Source organism: Sebastes fasciatus, chromosome 23 (assembly GCF_043250625.1).
Source record: "Sebastes fasciatus isolate fSebFas1 chromosome 23, fSebFas1.pri, whole genome shotgun sequence".
In the NCBI taxonomy this organism is placed as follows: Eukaryota; Metazoa; Chordata; class Actinopteri; order Perciformes; family Sebastidae; genus Sebastes; species Sebastes fasciatus.
The window spans coordinates 4,346,288-4,368,738 of NC_133817.1; the positions used below are offsets into that span (position 1 = coordinate 4,346,288).

Sequence of the window (22,451 nt, forward strand, 5' to 3'; positions counted from 1 at the left end):
ACCTCATTTGTAGCACAATAATCCTGTAGTTGTTAGACTGGCGTGCTTTTTTATCCAATAATAACCCTCTTCTGCACGAAGACACACTGACCGACATGCAGACTAGTCAGTTCAATATCCAATTTAACTTCCCAATCAACCTTTTGCACTTTCCCCCTCACTGACATTTACTTCACAACTCACCCCGGTGCTCGACTTAATTAGTGTGTACGCGTTTCACATGTTGATACACATGGATAAACATGCTAAATAGGCCCGGCAGAGTGCAGTTATTAGACGACAAACATGTGCTTATGCTATATATGTATATAGTATTCCCTTCATAGAGAAATATTAAAGAGGAGCTATTATATTTCAGAGCTGTTTCTCTGTTATGATTGGTCAACCGAATCAAACTCTTCAGACTCCGCCCCGCTCTAACTAGCTTTGTTTGAGGGAATGCCAAACTAGCCGCTAGGCAGGTATTATGCAAATGTGTTACTTGATGACATCACCACGTTACGGAGGAAAAGGCAGTGTTTCTGTGGGAAAGAGTAAGTGTGGACTTTATAACTTTGCAGACCTTTTACATGTACAAAAAAACTATATAACACACTAAAGGAAGGGAAAAAACACAAAAGTATAATAGGTCCTCTTTAATAAATTATCTAAAAATGCATTGCTGATAGTGAGGATCTCAATTTGCTTCCTTTGTTACTAAAGGGAGAGAAAATCAGAAACAGACACACTTAAGACTGCAGTATACTTTAAATCCACTACGAACGAAACCATCCAAGTGTTGCTCGTATCTCAAAGTAAATGAACGAATGCAAACAGTCACTGTGGGGACTATAATTAAAGATACATCCCGATTAGGTACAATTCATCCATCTAGTGTTGCCGTGGTAATATCAGCAAGTGAAAACATGCCAAGGTATATATCAAAACCAGCCCGGTTGCACTAAATGGCATATGAATGAATGGCGAGTCATTTGTACGCCATGTAGTCTCTACTGGCTGCAATGTAAACACACCAGCGTAAATATGCTACGCTCAGAGCGAGTGACGTAGAATAAAAAGAGAGTAAGACTGCTTAAATGGTGGTTGGAAGGAGAGGTGGATGGGTCCAACAAACACAGACCGGTGTTCATGTCCCAAATTAATGTTGTTATTTTGAAGTGACGTTTGTGACGTGTTTTCTGTACTTGTTACATCGTTTCTGTATGTAGTTTACTTAGTTTACGTACTTATTTTAAGCCCAACCATGATGTTTTTCTTAAACCTAACTGCATACGTTACCGTAGTTTTGTTGCATGGTGTACAAATGACAAGCTAAAAGGCTAAAAGGCTAAAAATGCATTCTCATGACACGCGGAATGTCCTTGTATTGTCATGCTATGTCCCTTGAGATGGGATTCCTGTTAAACCATCGATTTCTGTGAAATAACTGTGTTTTGTTCTCCCTCCTTTGGCAGGGAATCCTTCAATGGTCTACTTCAGTGACTCTTTGTCTTGCTCAAGGACACTTCAGCAGATCCTCAGTTTGAAGAGGACATGTTTTTGTGTCCTTGGAATCTCATTTTCGTTACACATTTTTCTATTTTTACCAGTTATATCTCAGGCATTTCTGCTCTATTAATAGCATCAACTCTTGAGGACATGATCTGTAGAGACTTATAACACACCTTTAATCAGACTCTTGCAGTACTGAAAGTCTTCCGGTGATGGCGTGTGCGTCTCTCTCCTGACTCCGGCTGCCAAACAAGGCAGTATAGTCACACCGCCAGACCTCCTTCCTGCTGAGAGCCTCCAACCCCCTCGGACCCCCCACCTTCACCTAACTCACCTCACGTACCCCTCCCATCGGGGAGAATCAGCGGTGGGTCCACAGCAGTGATAATGAAAGCCCAGCTGTTCAAACAGTTGGAGGCAACACAGTGGGGGTTGTGGGAGGGATACACATCAGCATATTTAGTTTATATAGAAATCACATTTGTTGCACATCAACAGACCACCAGACCACTGGGGCGCTAAAGCTCTGCATTGACTGATGTTGTCCCCAAAACACGTTATAAAAGAGGGATCTACCATCCTCCAGTAACATTAAACATCAACTAAAAATGTGGTTTTCTTGCCAGCATTAGTTAGCATTTTAGCACTTCCAGTTCCCTCGTCTTGAAGTAAATGTGTTTTAATAAGGTCTGTGGTTAACACAAGCTTAAGACATTTTGACATTTTGTTCTGCGATATAAAATATGTCAGTAAATATAATACACTATTACTACACTATATAATACTCGCGCTCATGCGACCGTGTTGTAGTTTGTTTATAGCCTAACGTTAGTTTTTTACTTCTGCCGATTGTATTTACTTTTCAAAAAATCCTAAAAGTGGTGTTGTGGAGATTATCTTGCTGAATAAAACGTGCAAGTATTGTGAATGTTTGTTTGCAACAGAGCTTATTTTCTGCAATAATCCAAAACCCCAATGGAAAAATCCCATTGGGGTTTTGTCGAGGGAACCCAGGGAGATGCTAACTTCCTGGTTGGCCTGTCAGGAAGGCTCCCTACACACAATATAACTTGAAAAGACTAAAACTAAAACACCACTGCCGAGCAGCTGACTAGAACATAAATGAAACAAAAGAACCAGTGAAGGCAGGCCACACAGATCTAACCCGCTCTAAGAGACTCCAGAGAAGAGAAGAAGCTAAATGGTGAGTGAATCCCACAGATAGGTTCACGTGGTACTTCTGCAGATTCACACCCCCCTATACAGATACAGCAGAAACAGGACAGCGTTCTCACTACCTCTGACAAAGAGACAAGGAGTCAGCACCTGAGCACTGAAACCAGGGGTAGATGTACTGTAGGCTTCAACCACCTGATCCTCATCAGGGACAATTAGGCTCCACAGCTGCCTCTGCTCAGAGATAATGAACCCAACCAGCCTGCTGAGTGGCAAGTGACCCTCACATGGCCGACAAAGATACGTCAGCCCTGGAGCAATCTATTGTCCGTATTGTACTGCAATCATGCAGTAGCATCACTTTGTGCATTCCTGACACAGTAGCGAAAGCATTATGACTTTATTCTCATAATAATAAGACTTTATTCTCGTAACATTATGACTTTATTTTCGTAATATTATGACTTTGTTTTCGAAATCGCAGTTTTATTTTTTTTCCTTAATGTGGCCCTAATACTCCGTCGTACTCCGTCCATTTTTAAAAATCCACAGGGAGCCACTGGAGAGGAGCTGAAGAGCCGCAGGTTGCCGACCCCTGGTCTAAGGGGTCACACATTTGATCCCCGTAACTTGTTCATCAACACCCTCAGGGGCAAAACAGTTCCTGATCCTCCTCACCTGCTGGCCAGAGCTGAGACGTGACTCTGACGTTGGTGCATGCCAACAAGGGGGTCGTTACATTTGCATTTCAAAGAACACTTGTTAGATTAAACCACACAGCCGTCGGGTCAGTGATGGGTTAAAAGGGTCAATGCTGCAAACAATGTACTGTTAATAGGTGACTCATTTTGAAAAGACTATAAAGGAAGTGAACACAGCCTATCTGATGGGAGATAACTGGGGAGAGAGCCTGCGGGGGGAAAATGTGTTTTCAGTTAGAGCGTCACCAGACTGCTTATTGTTTTAATTCAGGGAGGTACTCACATATTTGTAAAAGCCTTATGTAACACCTATATCTAATAACTTATATCCACTTTAAAATGTCTTCTGAACGGTAATTCAAATGGTTGAAAGTATTAGTTGTGATTGGGTAACACCCCTCCAATTGTCAGGACCAAATAAGCCTGATTATTTGTGGTGTGTGCTCAGCATTGAGGTAATCAGGAGGGGGGACTCTGATGACTCAACCCAGACCCCCAACCCAACTTTTATCTTCCCCAAACCTCCCGCTGCTCGCCTCCTGAATGCTCACCCTCCTCCTCCTCTCACCTCCTCATCTTGACCTATTGTTTGGCGACCGACGATGCGCGGCTTTCAGGCCCGGCTTGAGCTTTTTGTTTCTGGAGGTACCTGGTTGACCACCTGGGAGAAAAAAAAGAAAACTATGTACTGTATGGGAGGGGAGGTGGTATCTTTGAGCTTTGATATTCAGTTTTACTCTTAGTAATGCTAAAAAAAATATGGAAGCAGTAATGGAACATTTTCACGACCCGTCACATGGTATTTTAGACCGATCACTGACCTTCATACAGTCTTTGCTGCATCAAGTCTTTACAGCGCTTCAAATTGTCTGCATGTTTTTTTCCAAAGTACCTGCCAAAATATGTTTCTGCAGCAGGCTACATATGAACACTTTAAATCTGGCTGAACACACCAAACAAAATCAAATCTAAATGGTGGGATTGCGAGCGTAGTGAAGCTCTACATCTGCCTTTGACATTTAAAGTTGGTGCGAGGTTACTCCCCAAACATATTGACATTTTCACAAAGTCTCATTCACCTCCTCCCAGTTCACCATTGCTTGTTATAGCTACTTGATATCACAGTAAAGTGGTTGTCTAAATCTTTATCTTCCATACCTCACCCCCATCAGATGAGACTTAACTTAAAGACTGGAAACAGGAGGAAACAGCTAGCTAGACTTTGTCCAACAGACGTTCTGATTGTTTTGTCAGCTACTGTTTCCAACGTCACGAATGAACTTTGGGTCTCGACTCTTCTGTCTTGTTTGGTGTTATTGACATCTTTATGATAAAATGAACTAAATACCTGTTAAATCAGAGGTTTGTGGCAGTATACGGATGTAAAGAGCAGCATGAGACAGGTGGAGGATGTCACCCCCACACCAGAGGGAGGCGTTGAGGTGAGAATGCAGCCCTCCCCCAGCTGCAGTCCCTCCGACCCAAACACAGTCGGGGTCTTCGCTGGCTTTTGTGGAAACAAGCTGACAGGAAAGGTAAACATCAAGGTGTTGAAAGAGGAGGCTCTTCCTTCGGTGGTCTCATCGGTCACACAGGTTTAAATATACGGCCTTAAATCAGGAACGCAGGCTGTAAAGTGAAACACCAGCCAGCACAGAGGGAACATTATGATGTGAGAGGTGACGTGATGATGTGATAGCTCAGCTCTGCTCCTCTCAACACTGTGTGAAGGTGATTTCTGGTGCATAGTGACCTCTAGAGGTAGAGATAGAGGAGAGGAGTTGGTCTTGTGCATGTCTGTCCCTGCCTCTGTTGACTCAGAGCTTCAAAACCCCTCCAGGACTGCTGTGCTTTTCTTTATCTAAAACTCCTCCTTTGATTTACCTGCATTCCTGTCAGCACGGAATGAAGGAGTGTCTCTGAGAAATAGTACGTGGTAGAGTCCGAGGTTTTCTTCATGACTTAAACTTGTAGTCTGCATATGTTTCTGAGGACTGGAGGACAGAACCTGCCAAAATCAAAAATAAATTGTATGCACTGATTAATTGATAAAATGTGACATAAATTGATATTTCTGTTTTAATTAGCTTTTTTAAAAATGAATTTACCTTTGTATTAATTCCCCTATTTATCTATTTAATTTTCCCATGTATTTTTTCTTTTCTTTTCTTATTATTATTTTATTCATTTATTTAACTATTTATTTTGTATTAATTTTAAAGTTTATTATAATTCTATTTGTTTTAATTTTCATATTTTTTAATTTATTTTAATTTATTTATATATTTTTTTATTAACTTTAAGTTTATTATAATTATATTTATTTAAATATTTTTTTCATTTATTTATTTATCTACTTTTTATTAACTTTAAAAATGTATTATTATTGTTATATTTATTTTTAATTTGAATATTTTTTCATTTATTTTTAACTGTATTTATTATTTATGTATTTATTTATTTATGTGTAATTTTCCCTTTGCATTTCCCCACCTATTAATTTCCACAAACGTATTTATTTATGTATTTTTTTCGTCATACTTTTGTTTTTCCATTTCTATATGCATTTCTGCTTCATTACGTGAATGAGGGGGCTGTCATTCAATATGTGTCATCAGGAGTGTCATTTGTCCTTCATTCTTATACAAATAGAAAGGAGGGAGAAAATAAATTGACATTTTTTTTGTATCTTTCTCCATTTCCCCCCCTTTTCTCACCTTTATTTTTCATAACTTTTTTACTTGTTTTGCTGTCTCTAGGATCATTTTGCTGGTGTGCAGGTGCTCAAATTGTTGATTTCATAATGTGTCCTTTAAAAAGAGAGCTGTCAGGCTGAACGTCTGACTGAAATTCATGGCAGGAGAAGTGCACTTGTTTCCTCTGAGGAAGTATTGCATGCTTAATGTAAGTTCATACAAAGATGAACATACTCTAGACGTTTACGAAATACAAAAATTCCAATATATTCAGTGCATCTTTCTCTCCACTCATTCTTGTAATTTAGCACCACGTATCTGCCGTTCTTGAAAACTTAGGGATCTCCACTAGAATTTTAAATACAGCTCATGGTGTGTTTGAACAAGCTCATCCGCACCACAAGAATTTATAGAAATAGATCCGCCTCTGGGGTTCACGGCAGGGTGCAAGTATGTATGAATATTAATGTTGGTTGCTGTGGTGTTAAGCTGGACTAAACAAAGCCATGCCGCCTGCTGAACATTTATATTTACAACCATGCAGTATATAACATTTACTCTCCAGTCTCTACTGTGGGTCACCTTGCACTAAATGATTTGCTTTAATCACTTTGAGTCACTTTTGCTCAAACTGCATCTCACTTTATTCAAAGTTTATATATTTATGAGTTACAAGTAATATAATATATGACCTAAATCAATAAAGCAGGACCTTATTTATTTTATTTAGTATTTAATTCACTTGATTTATTGATAATGATTATAATGATAGTAATATAATATATGAAATAAATTAATAAAGCAGGACCTTATTTATTTTATTTGTTTTATTTATTTAATTTATTTATTTAGTATTTAATTCACTTGATATATTGATAATGATTATAATGATAGTAATATAATATATGAAATAAATTAATAAAGCAGGACCTTATTTATTTAATTTATTTTATTTATTTATTTAGTATTTAATTCACTTGATATATTGATAATGATTATAATGATAGTAATATAATATATGACATAAATCAATAAAGCAGGGTTTATTTATTTAGTATTTAATTCACTTGATTTATTGATAATGATTATAATGATAGTAATATAATATATGAAATAAATTAATAAAGCAGGACCTTATTTATTTTATTTATTTTATTTGTTTTATTTATTTTATTTATTTTATTTATTTATTTAGTATTTAATTCACTTGATATATTGATAATGATTATAATGATAGTAATATAATATATGACATAAATCAATAAAGCAGGGTTTATTTATTTAGTATTTAATTCACTTGATATATTGATATATGTTATTGCATGTGACAAAAATACCAGTTTATTGTGTTTGGTGCACTCTGATTTCACATTTTCCTTGATCTCTTCTTTGATTTACCGAACAACCGTGGAACAGATATTCATATTTCATCTTCATGGAGCGGATTATATGCTGCTTGGTTGAGTTAATCCCTCTCCAATAACATTTGGTAAACTTAAAAAATATACTACAGAGGTGGTAGGGAGGAAAAACAACACAACGTTACCAGCTTCTGAGAAGTGGAGACATTGTTTTAAACATATAAGCTATAAATGACACATGTTTAACCAGGATGGGAAAGGTTTGGCTTTATGACACTGTCCTCTGCCCTCATAAAGGAATGAACCTGAACAAATATTCCACTGTGGTTGGATTCAAGGACAAACTTCAGCTCATTTGTGACCTTTTTTTAAAAAAGTGTATTTACCACATCGCCCCCTGCTGGTGGGATACATGATGTCCACTAGTTGCCTACTCCTCATCCATGTCTAATTTAAGTTAGCATGTTTTTACAGTGCAAAATCCAGCCATGTGGATCCAAGCGATTTATGTGTATGGACAATATATCTGAGCTATTTCATATACAGTTGTAATGTGCTGAGACTTGCCTTCACTCTGCCTCTAAGGTATAACAGGTGTTCTCGTTTAACAGCCACACCTGCTTGTTACTGTAAGTGAGAACACCTGCAGACCGGGACAACTGTGTCTTCACTTTAGTAGAGTTTTGTCTATTTAATCTCTCAATGTATGCAAAGTTGAATTATTCCTAATTTAGGTAAAAAATCTATTTGAAAACCAAATATCTGACTCTGTATTTAACATATTATGCGGACGCATGTGTGGGCTTCTGTAAATTATATTGTTATATCTCTGCACCCCTCCCTTTTTCTTTTTTGTATTATTAACTTATTTATTTATTATTATTATTTCCTTTTTTCTCTCTTTGTATTATTATTATATATTTTTTTATTTTATTTTATTTTTTTAATTATTTTATTTCAATTTTGAATGCTGATGTTGTTTTCTCTTGTGTACTTATTGTGTTTGTTTCTAAGCTCAATTACTTAAAAAATGGTTTATAAACTACTGTAATTACGAACTGTAAATTACATATAAGATAACATATAATGTATTGAACATATTAGTGTAGCACGCTGGTAGACATGATGAGTGTGGAGGGTAACAAGTGCTGACTCATTTTGGTATGTCCAAATACATACAGTACATAGTGTGTCAAACGCAGTACGCCAAAAGTAACAGGATGTCCTACTACATCCTGTCACATTTTGCAAGCCAGCTAGTTTTTCTGGCTACTCTGACCCACAATCCTCTGTGCAGTGTGTATATAAGCAAGAGGGTCAAAGTTCAAAGTGCAAGTAGTATGTCCCAATTGTATGCATAGTGCATGCAACAGTACGTACTTTGTAAGAGCAGCTGCAGTATGGAATAAAAGTAAAAAGTATGCGATTGGAACGTAGCCACAGTTTGGCTGGTTTAATGAGTCCAAAAGCTTAATGAGCTCACCTCAACCGTGTCTCCTAGAAATGACCTTATAATACTGAGACACTAAAGTTAGATCTGCTCTTTAAAGGTCCAGTGTGTAGGACTCAGGAGAGCAGAAATGGAATATAATATTCAGAACTATGTTTTCATTCATCACCTTCTCATTTCTCTATTTTGTGGCGCCTCATCTCCTCGTCTCCTCTGTCCTCCGTCCTCCTGCTAGCGACCCGGAAATCGATCTGAGCGTGCCATCTTGACGGACGTCTCAATTCCTAAAATGTGGAGAGAGGTAAGGAGGGGAGGCTTGCTGGAGGAGCTTTGAGCGAGGACGTACAGGTAATTCACATCGCTTAAAATGTCTCATTTTGTTAAAGACCTGATGCCTCGACGCCTCTCTCCTCGTATCTCTTCCTCGCCTCCTCCGCTCGCATCTCAGGTAGGGAGGGACTAAGACGCAAGGATAGGAGGTGAGGAAAGGAATTGAGGATGTACAAACTGAGAAATGAGAAGAGCCCCTTAACCTAAGAAACGTCAGGGTTTTCGTTACCTTAGAATGAACCCTTCATATCTACATAGAGAGTGCAAAGAGTATACAGTAGATGCAAAGAGACGAAACTCAGGTGTTTTTTGACAACAGCCTCTGCCGTTTTTTAAGTTACCTAAAAGCCACCGTAGTTCTCTGACGCGCTGAGCTGAGCGGGTTGAGCGGAGGACGACTCAGTCGGTTGCAATTTGCAATCTCACAAAATGCGACACACTGCTCCTTTAAGGGAGCTCTTAAAGAATCCGAGCAGGAGTCTCCTCAGAGAACTTATCCTCCCTTAACAAACATGGACATTAAACCTTAGTTATAACAACAATAGAGCCTGAGGAGGGGGTTGGGGTGATGGAAGGAGCTGATCAGCAGAGTAAACAGTGATGGTGTCGGGTTATACTCTTTATATGGAGAGCTGGTAACCTGTTGTGTCTTTTGTCTGTGTGTGTACTCATATTCCCTTTAAGTATAAACATAATAGATGTCCCATCAAAATACTATCAAAAAAATACATTTAGCCGTTTTAATATTAACACAAATGTTCCTGAAACAATAGCGATGTTTGGATCCTAATGTTTTTTTTATTTTATCTCAGGGATCATGTTCACTCTGAATCCCTTCGGTCTCAACTAAACTCTGTCTGTGAGACAAAAATCACATTTCTCTTGGCTTCCCTCTGCGAGCTGCACCTCAACCTCAACAGTGCGAGCCGGTGTGAGGTTTCTGTTTGGACTTTGGGAGCGCCATGCTTCCATAATCTGAGCTCCAGTGTTTGTGTTTCTATCTATGACCTGATCACTTATTGTTGACTGTGTCAAACAGTGAGGATCATGTGAATTCTCACAGACAGAGCAGTGCATAGAGTGTTCTATAGCCCTATAGCGGCTTTATTTGGTACTGTAGAGCTCGTAAATATTGAAAGTAGTCAGTGAAGAGACAGTGTTAATCTAAATAATGTATTTTATAGACATAATACCTTGTTATTCTCTGCCTTTTAACTCATGTATGTACTTTTAGAAAGTGTCCCATTCGATTATAAATAACATTACCACGTGTAATCTATGGAGGCTGAAACTGACTAAATTTAATATCCTATTGTCATATTCTACGAGGGAGTATTGGGGCCACATTGGGCGAAAAAAAATCAAGATTTAGAGAATAAAGTCATAATATTACGTGAAAAAAGTCCTAATTTAATAAGAATAAAGTCATATTATTTCAAGAAAAAAAGTCGTAATATTATGAAAATAAAGTCATAACTTTATGAGAAAAAAATCATAATATTACGAGAATAAAGTCATAACTTAATGAGAAAAAAAGTCATAATATTACGAGAATAAAGTCATAACTTAATGAGAAAAAAAGTCATAATATTACGAGAATAAAGTCATAACTTAATGAGAAAAAAAATCTTAATATTACGAGAATAAAGTCATAATATTACGAGAATAAAGTCATAACTTAATGAGAAAAAAAGTCATAATATTACGAGAATAAAGTCATAACTTAATGAGAAAAAAAATCGTAATATTACGAGAATAAAGTCATAACTTAATGAGAAAAAAAGGTCATAATATTACGAGAATAAAGTCATAACTTAATGAGAATTTTTTTTTAATATTACGAGAATAAAGTCATAACTTTACGAGAAAAAAGTAATAACATTACGAGAATAAAGTCATAACTTAATGAGAAAAAAAGTAATTTTTAGGCAGTTTCCCCATCAGGTCTGTGTGTTTTTTTCTTGGAATAAACGCAGTTTCTTGCACAATCTTTTCAAGGTCCTGATACTGATGATAATGTGGTGCTGATGTGCCAAAAGATGATGTATTTTCGTTATTTGTGAAACCTAAACTAAAGTATAACTTCACAAGCTGCTCCACGTTCCTCATTTTCACACTATTTCCCAGCAGCAGCTGTTGTCTCTCTGCTTCTGTACTCTTTGAGAACACTGCTACAAGGATGGTTGGGCTGATTGGGTTGAATGACAATGAGCAGCCTTTGTCAGATATAAAGAAATCTGGCAATAAGCACTATTGTTATTGTGATATGTTACCAAACTACAGGTGCACTGGTGCAAAGAACTGCTAAATCTTTCATGTTTCAATGAAATACTGTGTGTCCCTCATAGATATTTAATTCTTCTCAGTGTGGACAAGTCTCTGAATGTCTCGGCATGTGACACTCAAACTCTTGACTAAAACCAGCCGAACAAAAGGATGCTTGTGTACAGAGCTCTTTTAGTGCAGAGTGGTGCACCGCGTGGGACAATTCATTACATTTACATGGGGAAAAATTCAGTATTAGAGAATGTACAAAGAAACGCAAACGTCACTGCGGGTTTTCCAGAGATGAACTTAATGCAATAAAACCCCGTCAGTCGACCAGTGGAAGGAAACAGACTTCAGGACTGAGCAGATTACAGATAAAACGCTGCTGTAGGAACTGACTGCAAGATTTTGAATTGTTATTGACCTAAATACTAAAACTCTTCAAACTGTGGGGGTCATTTTCTACTTCATTTTGGACAAAAATCTAGTGACCTTCAAAGATTTTTTTCAAAACCTACAAGACCAGGCAGCCCAGTCGCACAGCAGTTTGTGAAATAGTCATAAATGTAATCTATTGATTCATACACATAGAATTGAAATTCACATTTTATTTGTGATGGTCAGCATGAAATCAATTCGTATGTAATCCACGTAATTGTGAACCGGGAAGTGTAAAGAGCGGCGAAAGGTCGGGGTGGATGGGTGCAGGAGACCGGTGTTCGTGTCCCGTGTGAAACCACAAGTCAAAGTTATTTGTCACGTAACTTCCATACTTAAGTTACGGCACTTCCAGAGTTATTTTAACCCAAACCGCGATCTTTTCATAAACCTAACTAAGTAGTTTTGTTGCCAACGCCTAACCAAGTCAATCTTTACTGAGTAGTTTTATTTTGAAAAGACTGGAGCGGAAATGGACACATGTGTCACATGTTGCTGGACATTTGCAGGAAAACGCACGAAAAATACGTTAACCTGAGCGTCACAAAAATAAAGGGAAATTCCTGTCTATGCACACAACAGATGCCGTGAGACTGTGTTGGATAAGGATGTATTTCCTGTGCAGGTAATCCACTGTGTCATTTATCCACATGCCTGCACGATATATATTCATACTTCAGGTAAAGCCTACATGGCAAATACTCCTGACAGGATGTAAGAAGAGAGAGAGAGCATCTCCCCCAAAGTTATATTCAGCACCTTTGCTATACTGACGCATTTTAGGAATGAAAATTTAATGACCAACCTCTCTAGGGCAAGCTGACAGCAACAGCCATCATCTGAGCTCAGGAAAAGTGCACTTTCCTTCTTTAGTTTGGTGCATTTGTCCGCGTGAAAATTATGCAATTCACCAAAGAGCAGCTCAAGAGATGCCCTAAAAAAGGGAGAAACATGCAGTCAAACAGAATGAAATGCTGTCGACGCTTGAATTCAGCAATTTTTTTAACTGGCAAGGAAACACCACAGAGGAAGAGTCCATGCCAAAAGTTACAGGTGGGAGGATCACAGTTATTTTGTGTGTATTAAGCTACAAAACAAACCAACTGGAAACATTAGCAATGAAAGACTGGAAATGAAGAATGAAGAAATGACTCAAGCAACTGTTATCTTGCAAATTCTCCTGAAATTGATTTGTCATCATTATTATAAGTGAGTCACTCCCAAAATCACCGTTGGGTTTGCCATTGTATTCCTTTTATTGCACTCCCATAATAACAGGCCAAGCAAGTTTTCACAGTTCATCAGATGTTACTTCATCTAACACTTCTTTGTTCAGTCGTTCTTAAATGTCTTCTCCACATTTGGCAAAGTCCCTCTCACCATATGCACGGGCCTCGCTGTGTGACCCTTTCACATTAATCCAACGGATTGAGCTCAAATGACCCAGATTGAGTTTTCCGCCCGGCGGTGCCAGCAGCTTTATGCACGCAAAGAACATTTAGGGAGAAGAGAATACATCTGACGCTGACAGAGCAAAAAAAAGTCAATGTATAGAAAATCAATCTGACCGACATTTCAGCTGCTTTCAACTGAATATTTGACTTGTTTCAGCACGTTCACTTCGACTGAGCCGACCGACAGCTTCCCTCAGCGCTCACACTTAAACTGGCATTTCAACTTAATCTGAAAATTCAAATTTCAGCTTGAACATTTCAGCTGCCACTTCGGCTTTTTTCATTAGTGTAGTTATTAGTAGTAGTAGTAGGAGGTCATAGTAATCAGAATAATAAAATGTTTAAGACCCTTGATACTCTATTTCTGTCTTCTGAGAATCACTTTTTGTGTTTCAGTTGAAACAGTGAGACAATTAATCAATTAGTGTAGTTATATTTTCACCAATATTTCTTTTAGCTTGTACACGTAAACGTGAGCACGTCTCCACCTATTCTGGCTTCTCTTCACTGGCTCTCTGTGCGTTTTAGGATTGATTTTAAGATCTTATTATTAACATATAAATCGTTAAATGGGCAAGCTCCAACGTGTCTCTCAGACCTTTTAAAACCACATCTTTTATCAAGGACACTCAGATCCACTGAGCAGTTGCTTCTGACTGTCCCGAGGTCTATAGGTTGAAGCTCAGGGGTGACCGAACCTTTTCAGTTGCAGCTCCAAAGCTCTGGATCGTTCTGTAACGCTCTGCCTCCACATGTTCGGCTGTCTGACACACTGCCTGTTTTTAAATCAAACCTCAAAACGCACTTTGATTCCTTAATGGTTTTTGGCTCGGCATCCTTTACAATTGGTCTTAACGCTTTTATTATTTTAATGTCCTGTTGGTTTTAAGTTGGTCTTAGTGTTTTATTGTATTGTTTTTTATGTTTTTATGTTTAGTACAGCACTTTGGTCAACTTTTGTTGTTTTTAAATGTGCTTTATAAATAAATTAGATTTCATATAATGGTGCTTTTTAAAAAAACATATTTTAAAGGAACACTGTGTAACATTTAGGGGGATCTATTGGCAGAAATGGAATATAATATTAATAATAAGCATGTTTTCTTTAGTGTATAAACACCTGAAACTAAGAATCGTCGTGTTTTCGTTGCCTTAGAATGAGACGTTTATATCTACATGCGGAGCGGGTCTTCTTCACGGAGCCGGCCGTCATGTTTCTACAGTAGCCCAGAACGGACAAACCAAACACTGGCTTTAGATATGGCCATTCATGCTTTCACGTTTTGGCGTCGGCCGTCGTAGTTCTCCTACACATTTGGCACACTGGAGAAGCCTGGTTGCAATCTGCAACCTCACCGCTAGATGTCGCTAAATCCTACACGCTGCTCCTTTAAGATGGAGAATGTGTTATTTCTTCCTCAAAAAGTTACATAGTCTCATTTTAAGTGTTCTTTTTTGGACTGGACTGACACTAAAACTGAATGTCTCAGAGACAATTCTTGTAATATCAGTACACTTCTGGTATTGACGTAAATGATTGCACAAGACTGTATTGATCCGTGTCGGGGAGGAAACTTGCAGAAGCAAACAGTGACAGCAAATAGAGAGACTGGGTGTAAACATCACTGAGAAACATTTGCAACACTAGAATATATCAAAAATGACAATTCAGCTACTTTCAGTGGACACTAGGGTCACCAGATCCCAACAAACCAAAGGGGAACAAAGAGTAGGGACAATGTGGGACACGTTACCAAGGCTGAGAGGTAGTCTACAATTCTGATATAATTTTCTAACTTAAGTGATACACATTTCTATACTGCCCCTTATCTTGTCACATCTCTAAGCTTTGCCCGAATGCATCCAGAGATCTGCACATCTCCTTTATGAGCCGCACGTTTCTTGTGAGACTCACATGAACTGTGTCGCTTCATGTCATATAATCCCATAACTGGCAAATTACACAGAAAGTTTCACAGTAGTTTCAGTCTTTGCTGTAGCCGCTCTTCCTTTTCTTTGTGGTATAATTTCCATCAGATTCCGCCTAAATCTGCACAGCTTGTGACTTTGCTGTGACTCGCAAAGCATAGCAAAGACGGCAAAAGGTCAACCTGCACTTGACTCGTGTGTGCAGTTTGACAGCAAACAGCCCCGTGATGACAACCTTCCCTGCTTTCTTCACAGCCAATTGGATAAAAGACAGATTTAAAAAAAAAAATAAAAAAAGCGTCTGTCATGCAGTGGTTTGACTTTTGAAAACTATGTGGGACATCGTCTCAGTATGTGGGACGTGGGACAAGGGATGAAAATGCTGTGCAGTCCCTCGTAAAGTGGGACACCTGGTCACCGTAGTGGTTTACATTGTCAACTGAATAAGCTTCTTCTTATTACTATTGCTAGTATTCAGAATAAAATACATACAACAATAACTATTTTGAAAAGGGATTATTTTTTTTTAAGCAAAAATATCAAACATTGGATTAGATCCAGCTTCTCAATTGTAAGGATTTTGTGTTTTTCTTTGTCTTATATGCAGTGGGTACAGTTGGAGCAAAAATGAATAAAAAAAGTTATTTTTATAAAGTAGTAATTTTACGTGTTATTTTCTTTTTTCCTCGTAATATTACGACTTTTATTCTCGTTAAGTTACGACTTTATTCTCGTTAAATTATGACTTATTCTCGTAATATTACGACTTTATTCTGGAAATCTCCGATGTTTTTTCCCTCAATGTGGCCCTAATACTCCGTAGTACATTTGCTCTTTGGCCCTCATTGCATTAGACTTATATACTATATACTTAGACTATCAACTTTGTTACATTCTACCTACTACCAATACTTAGTTGTAGCATTGTGTTTTTTTTAAAACCCTATCAGCACTTATCAGATTGCGTGCATGGGACACACAGCAGCAGCAGCCAGCAGCAGCAGCAGCAGCAGGAGCAGCAGCAGGAGCAGCAGCAGGAGGGTTGAGGGGATGTAACGAGTATCTACTGAAAGTTTTTTTTTTAACATTACAGCATGTAAACATGTTCTAGTAGAAACCCAAAATACAAGCATGAACCTAAAAAATTAGCATATGTCCCCTTTAAAATATTTATTTTTTAAAAAGCACCATTATATGAAATATTGGTCAATATATATTCCTAGCAACACAATTCCGTTGAAATGTGCTAAAACGGAGCGTTTCAGACAGAGGGTAAATACAGGTATATTCAAGCAGACAGTATGAGGAAAATAAAGTTTTAACATTAAAGCATGAAAACATGTTCTAGTAGAAACACAAAATAAAAGTATGAACCTGAAAATGAGCATGATATGGGACCTTTAAAAAAAACCTAGAGGAGGTGCAAAAGTCTCTCAGAACACTTGAATTACAATATGCTGAAAGGTTATTTTTGGGGGGATTTTTGCCCCAAAATAATGCCAAAAATATTCTGCCTAATGCCACTTTAAATATCTTTGGATTCTGGGAAAATCTTCACAATTTTCGGGCATTTTATATGCAAAAATAATACTTAATTGCAGCCCTTGTGTTGTTTTTCAAACCTTAATCAGCACCTATCAGATTGCGTGCATGGGACACACAGAAGCAGCAGTAGACCTATACCCTGCAGCAGGAGCAGCAGGAGGAGGAGGAGGAGGACGGATGTAACGAGTAACTACTGAATGACTGAGTCTATTATCCTCCTGCTGCTCTAAAATAGAAAACAGCCAGCACCGCCCTCTTGCAGCTCCACGTCAGGAAGCGGCTTCGTTTACTACTCAGGAAATTTAAACACACACAGAGAGAGCGAGAGAGAGAGAGAGAGAGAGAGAGCTCGTCCATAGCAGCAGACACGCATCTTTCTGCTGCTCCAAGGTCAACACTGAGCTCCCAGCAGGCTGCAGACCTCCACATCTTCATCAACCTCACAAAAAGGTAAAGTAACATTGCAACAATATAACAAATGCATGTTTATTATCACCACGCTGCTGCTCGTTAACAGGAGGATTAACAGGCTCTCGGTATGCAGAGATGAGCATGTGCTGCTATGAATGAGACACATATATGAAGAGAATAAAGGAGGCTTAGTGGTGATGTTATGAATGCATTCTGTGATGCGTTCAGGAGCCTTTTTGGTGGGTTGTAAATCTCTCTTTCCGAGCTGCCATGCTGTCAATTCCTGCAGGAAATGATTTTAAATAAAATCTTATTTTGTTTTTTTATTAAGCTTTTACTTTGCCTGTGTGAGCGCCTCGTTTAGCTCGTGTAGGCCCCATGTTGGAGCATTTTATAGACTGGCTTCAGCCGGTCTCCTGTCTGTCCTGTCCTTACATCAGCAGCATCATATGATCATGAGGCTGCAGTGCTGAGGAATCACTCTGCTGTTGCATCCTCTGGTTGATAGGGGGAACAACTTTTACACCTTTTTTTCACAATGAAATATAACTGTGTGAGTTTCTTATTGTTCCAGGATGTGATGAGTCAGTTTGAAACAAGATGAGGATGTAAAAATAACTACACATGTCATTAGTTTTTCCTTGGAAAGTGTGTCACAGCTCTCTATTTGTATTCACCTCTCATGCAAGTAGTTTGCTGTGGAAGAGCAATACAAGTTAGTGTCATTTTTACATGAACAAGATACAATTATAGGATGTAAGAGTCAGCTAAAATTATAAAAAATATAGTGTAGAAAGAGTCATACAGTCAGAGAACTTACTTCGTAATGTTACCTAAACCGTATTAGTTACCTAAACATAGTTAATGCCTCCTTTATTTACCTAAAAACTTACACCAGCCTCCATAAGCTGTATCAACAAAACACCTGTATGTGTTTAAATGAGTCAGTTTGTTTTGTTTTCTTTCTCAAAAGTGACACATTTTTTGCTTTAACATTAGCCTAAACATTTTTACAAATACTTTTAATAATTTTTAATAATATAATCCACCTCCCAGCACCTAACGTCTCTAATTAACACGTTATATCTCCTTTGTTTAATCTGTACACAAACTGAGCTGTAAAGAAAAACAACACTGTGGTTTTATGGGTTTTATGGGGGGGTGTGCTGGACTATATCTTCCTCTACCAGGTGCAGTCACTTCCTGGAGCTAACCGTCTGCTGCTGGTAGTTTCATATTTACTGTACACACGTGGGAGTGGTATCAATCATCTCATTTAATTTTCGCCAAGAAAGTGAAAAAGCATGTTTTCATATTCCATATTAACACAAAGTTTGCACCAACTTTCTATCAGCATTTATTTACAAAGTTTTCTTGTTGGTGAGGACATTTTTGGAGTATACTGTATGGTGCCTTCAAAATGAAACTCCAGAGCTCGTGTTTACAACACAGGAAGTCGTGTGTGCTTCAAGTGGTTAAGTCATGAGAACGCCGCTGCTAAGCAACGGCAATATTAACGTTGCTGTTGGCATCTAGAAGCCACAGAGGGTAACGATTTAGCGAGCTAGCAAGTGGGTAACATAATGCAGTAAATGCAAAGACATAATGACAGAGGAAGAAGATGAGGTCGTTGGGAATAGCAACATTTTCCTCAGACCGATTATAAAATTCCGAAGAAAAACAATATAGGACTAGGGATGCACCGATACCAGTATCGGGGATCGGGTCCGATACTGTGCTCATGTACTCGCAAAACAGCTCCAATACAACGGCACCGATACCACTCTACAGCAACGTCACGGGCCGGCTCCCACCGGGATCCCACCGTAGCTGGCACGCGCCAGCCCTCACTTTCATTGCACCACGGGGTTTTGCTTGCACCCTCTGACTCGTGCGTGCGTTAGACTCCTTGGTCCGTGTTTCAAGACGGGTCCGGTGGGTTGCAGACATCGCCGCAGACCCCTGACGCCTTACGTGGGCACGACGCGGTTGAGGACAGTCCGCCCCGGTCGACAGTTGCAACGGGAGCAGGGGGCCCCGTTCCTCCCCGGCGAGGAGAGAGGGCGCAGCGAGCCCTTTGGCCACGGCCCCGCGAGCCACCTTTGCCCCGAGCCTTTCCAAGCCGACCTAGAGCCGGTCGCGGCGAACCGCCTCGTATGCGGGACTCCCCGGCCTGTCGTGTGTCGTTCACACCCTCCAGCTGGCTGTTCACGAGGGTCTTTTGGCACAGAGAAGTACTCCATACTATCGGTGGAAAGTTTCCACTTACGAGGTCGTGAATACAACAAGAGAAAAACCATTTGAAGGCACCACTATATATATATATATATATATATATATTTTAAATGATGCTGTTTGTATTGGAAGAGGCTCCTTTGGAACTACAGTAGAAACAGTGTTTGGTGGCTGTCCATGAATACATTTGTATTCATGGATGGGGGGTGTCGCTGCTTCTCTTTAGGTTGAGGCTGCTCCTTCGACCTCCAGGCTTTCTAGTTCCTGCCCTTTGCCCTAAAGGTGAGATGGTTATTTGTTCTGGCCTTGTTTTTCTTGTTATTTAACGGTGTCTTTAGTGTAGTTTCAGTCTGCAGGTAACCTAAACATTCTTCGGTTGTCATTGTCCACACAGTTTGTTTCCCTGAAAAGCAGAGGCCTCTTTGATCATATGGGTGTCAAACCTTTTTTGACAGACTTTCTCTCTCTCTTTCATTACCCAGGTGTTAAAGGCCGACATTTTTGGCATATTTGGTTGGTGAGGTTCTCCTCACATAGTATATACTGTGCAGCACTGACTGACAGGGTTGTGCTCCTGTAAAACTCGCGGGTATGAATACTTTTCTGTTTGTCTTAACGTTTGGCTCAGACATCAGCTTCGGGACCTCTTTGCATATTCCCTGGGGGACGTTTATTGTGGACACAAACGTGCTTTGTGCAAACAAAACCGCCTGATACAGAACAAAGCTTTGTACTCCACATTAAGAACAAGTTAACACTAAACAATGACCTAGAAACTAAACATCCAAATTAGTTGTCCAAGATCTATACACCTTATTTTAAATATCATAATAAATGAGTTCATTGGTGAGATGATATGCAACCTTTAGTACACCCAGAAAGGTCATATTCAGCTCTGTTTGCTCTGGAAGAACAGCACCCTCTTCCTGTTGCGTAAAGATGCATTCAACAGATTTCCCTCCAAATATGACTCCTTGTTTAACAAGGATAATGTATAAAACAAAAAAGGTAAATACAGAGACTGATCGCAATTAATCGTATATTTGTCCAGTTAATCGCACATTTTTTATCTGTTCAAAATGTACCTTAAAGGGAGATTTGCCAAGCATTTAATACTCTTATCAACATGGGAGTGGACACATATGCTTATATTATGCAAATGTATGTATATATTTATTATTGGAAATCAATTAACAACACAAAACAATGACAGATATTGATCCAGAAACCCTCACAGGTACTGCATTTAGCATAAAACAATATGCTCAGATCATAACATGGCAAACTGCAGCCCAACAGGCAACAACAGCTGTCAGTGTGTCAGTGTGCTGACTTGACTATGACTTGCCCCCAAACTGCATGTGATTATCATAAAGTGGGCATGTCTGTAAAGGGGAGACGTGTGGGTACCCATAGAACCCATTTACATTCACACATCTGGAGGTCAGAGGTCAAGGGACCCCTTTGAAAATGGACATGACAGTTTTTCCTCGCCAAAATTTAGCATACGTTTGTAGCGTTATTTGACCTCCTTCCTGTGAAGCTAGTATGACATGGTTGGTACCGATAGATTCCTTAGGTTTTCTTATTTCATATGACACCAGTATCTTCACTCTAGCTTTAAAACTGAGCCCGGTGCCCGGGTCTGATGCAACAAAGGTCATTTTTTTAGTTCGGAAATTTTGGAGAATTTTGAAGTATAGAGACCATATTAGAAAAAGAGCTGCACCAATAAGTCTGCCCGGTAGATATATCAGTGGATGTTACCTTATTGGTGATATACAGTAGAGTAACTGATAAGAAATTGCACTACAGAAACTAGTTTTTGGAGTAATTTAGACAGTAAGTGTCATCATTTAATAGCTTCTCCACTAGAGAGCACTGACATGTTGATTAAAACGTCCCGCTCATCACACAAAAAAAGTTAATAAATAAATAAATGATGTATAAATATAATTAGAAGTCTAGGTTTTTATGGAAAAACTGCAAGTCAAACCACTTTATAAGCAGTGAGAAGTGTCTAATTGGTAACTGACAGGGTTTTAATTAAGCACTTTACCACCCAGAGATCACGTCAATCAAACTGTGTGGGTAAATTTAAGAAGTCTTCTTCCTCGGAGTCACTGTGAAAGTTTCTGTAGTTGGATTTCTTAATTTCTTTGACTAGAAATACAATTTAAAGAATCAAAGCCTCATTTTGTACTGCATATTCTGACTTTACAACCTGGCTGCAGTGAGGAGATGCTCTGTTAAATGCTAAATGTATGATATTTAATCTCCTATATGAGCACATAATATCCGTGCTTTTGCTTCAAGTGATGAAAGCTGAAGGCTCTACGTGTTAAAACAAAAGATGTAACGGAGATCAGAGCCTCTGACCTTCATGGCGTGTTCAGAGGTGTGGAGGGAAGCGGGAGCTTTTGATTGGATGCTGAATGTGGGTGTTGGCAGGCCCACATGGAAAAAAAGTGAAACGGACGGACTGAATCCCAGCATGCTATTGTGTCCACAAAGGTGTAGTTGTGACGCATGAGTCCTTTTTTGTTTTTACAAATGGCATGTCTTGATGTCAGTCGTCAAGCTGCCAAGGAGCGCTGCATAAACGTGGCTTGGAGACTTATCAGACCACTTGAACGTTTTTTTTAAATTAAGGTTTCATCTCCAGATTTCAAATTTCAGTAGCTAACAATTCTTGATCAGAAAGCAGCTTTCAGACGGAGTTTCTGTGCATCTTTCCCCCGTTTCGTTGGTGCTCAGGATGAAGGTCACGTGTGTTTCACAGGGTCACTGTGGGGAGATTAGATGCTGATAAGAAGAATGAAACTTGTGCTTCCGTCATCAGCATTCAGAGTGTTGCTGATTGGGTTAATGATGAACTGTTTCTACAACAAAGTGAGTGGTGTTGCTCGAAGGTTACCTTGCGTTGCCATAACTTAAAGTCCCGTGAGGCTTGGGGTGGGGGCGGG

The 22,451-nt window shown here is 39.0% G+C and overlaps 1 protein-coding gene across 1 annotated transcript in view; it reads left to right on the forward strand.

Moving 5' to 3' along the window:
- Positions 1-17,028: 17,028 nt before the first annotated feature.
- LOC141761720 (monocarboxylate transporter 2) overlaps positions 17,029-22,451 on the forward strand; it is a 33,063-nt gene continuing 27,640 nt past the window's right edge. Inside the window, exon 1 of the mRNA XM_074625293.1 lies at positions 17,029-17,289. The gene's annotated coding sequence lies outside the window, so the exon portion shown is untranslated. The remainder of the gene's footprint in view (positions 17,290-22,451) is intronic.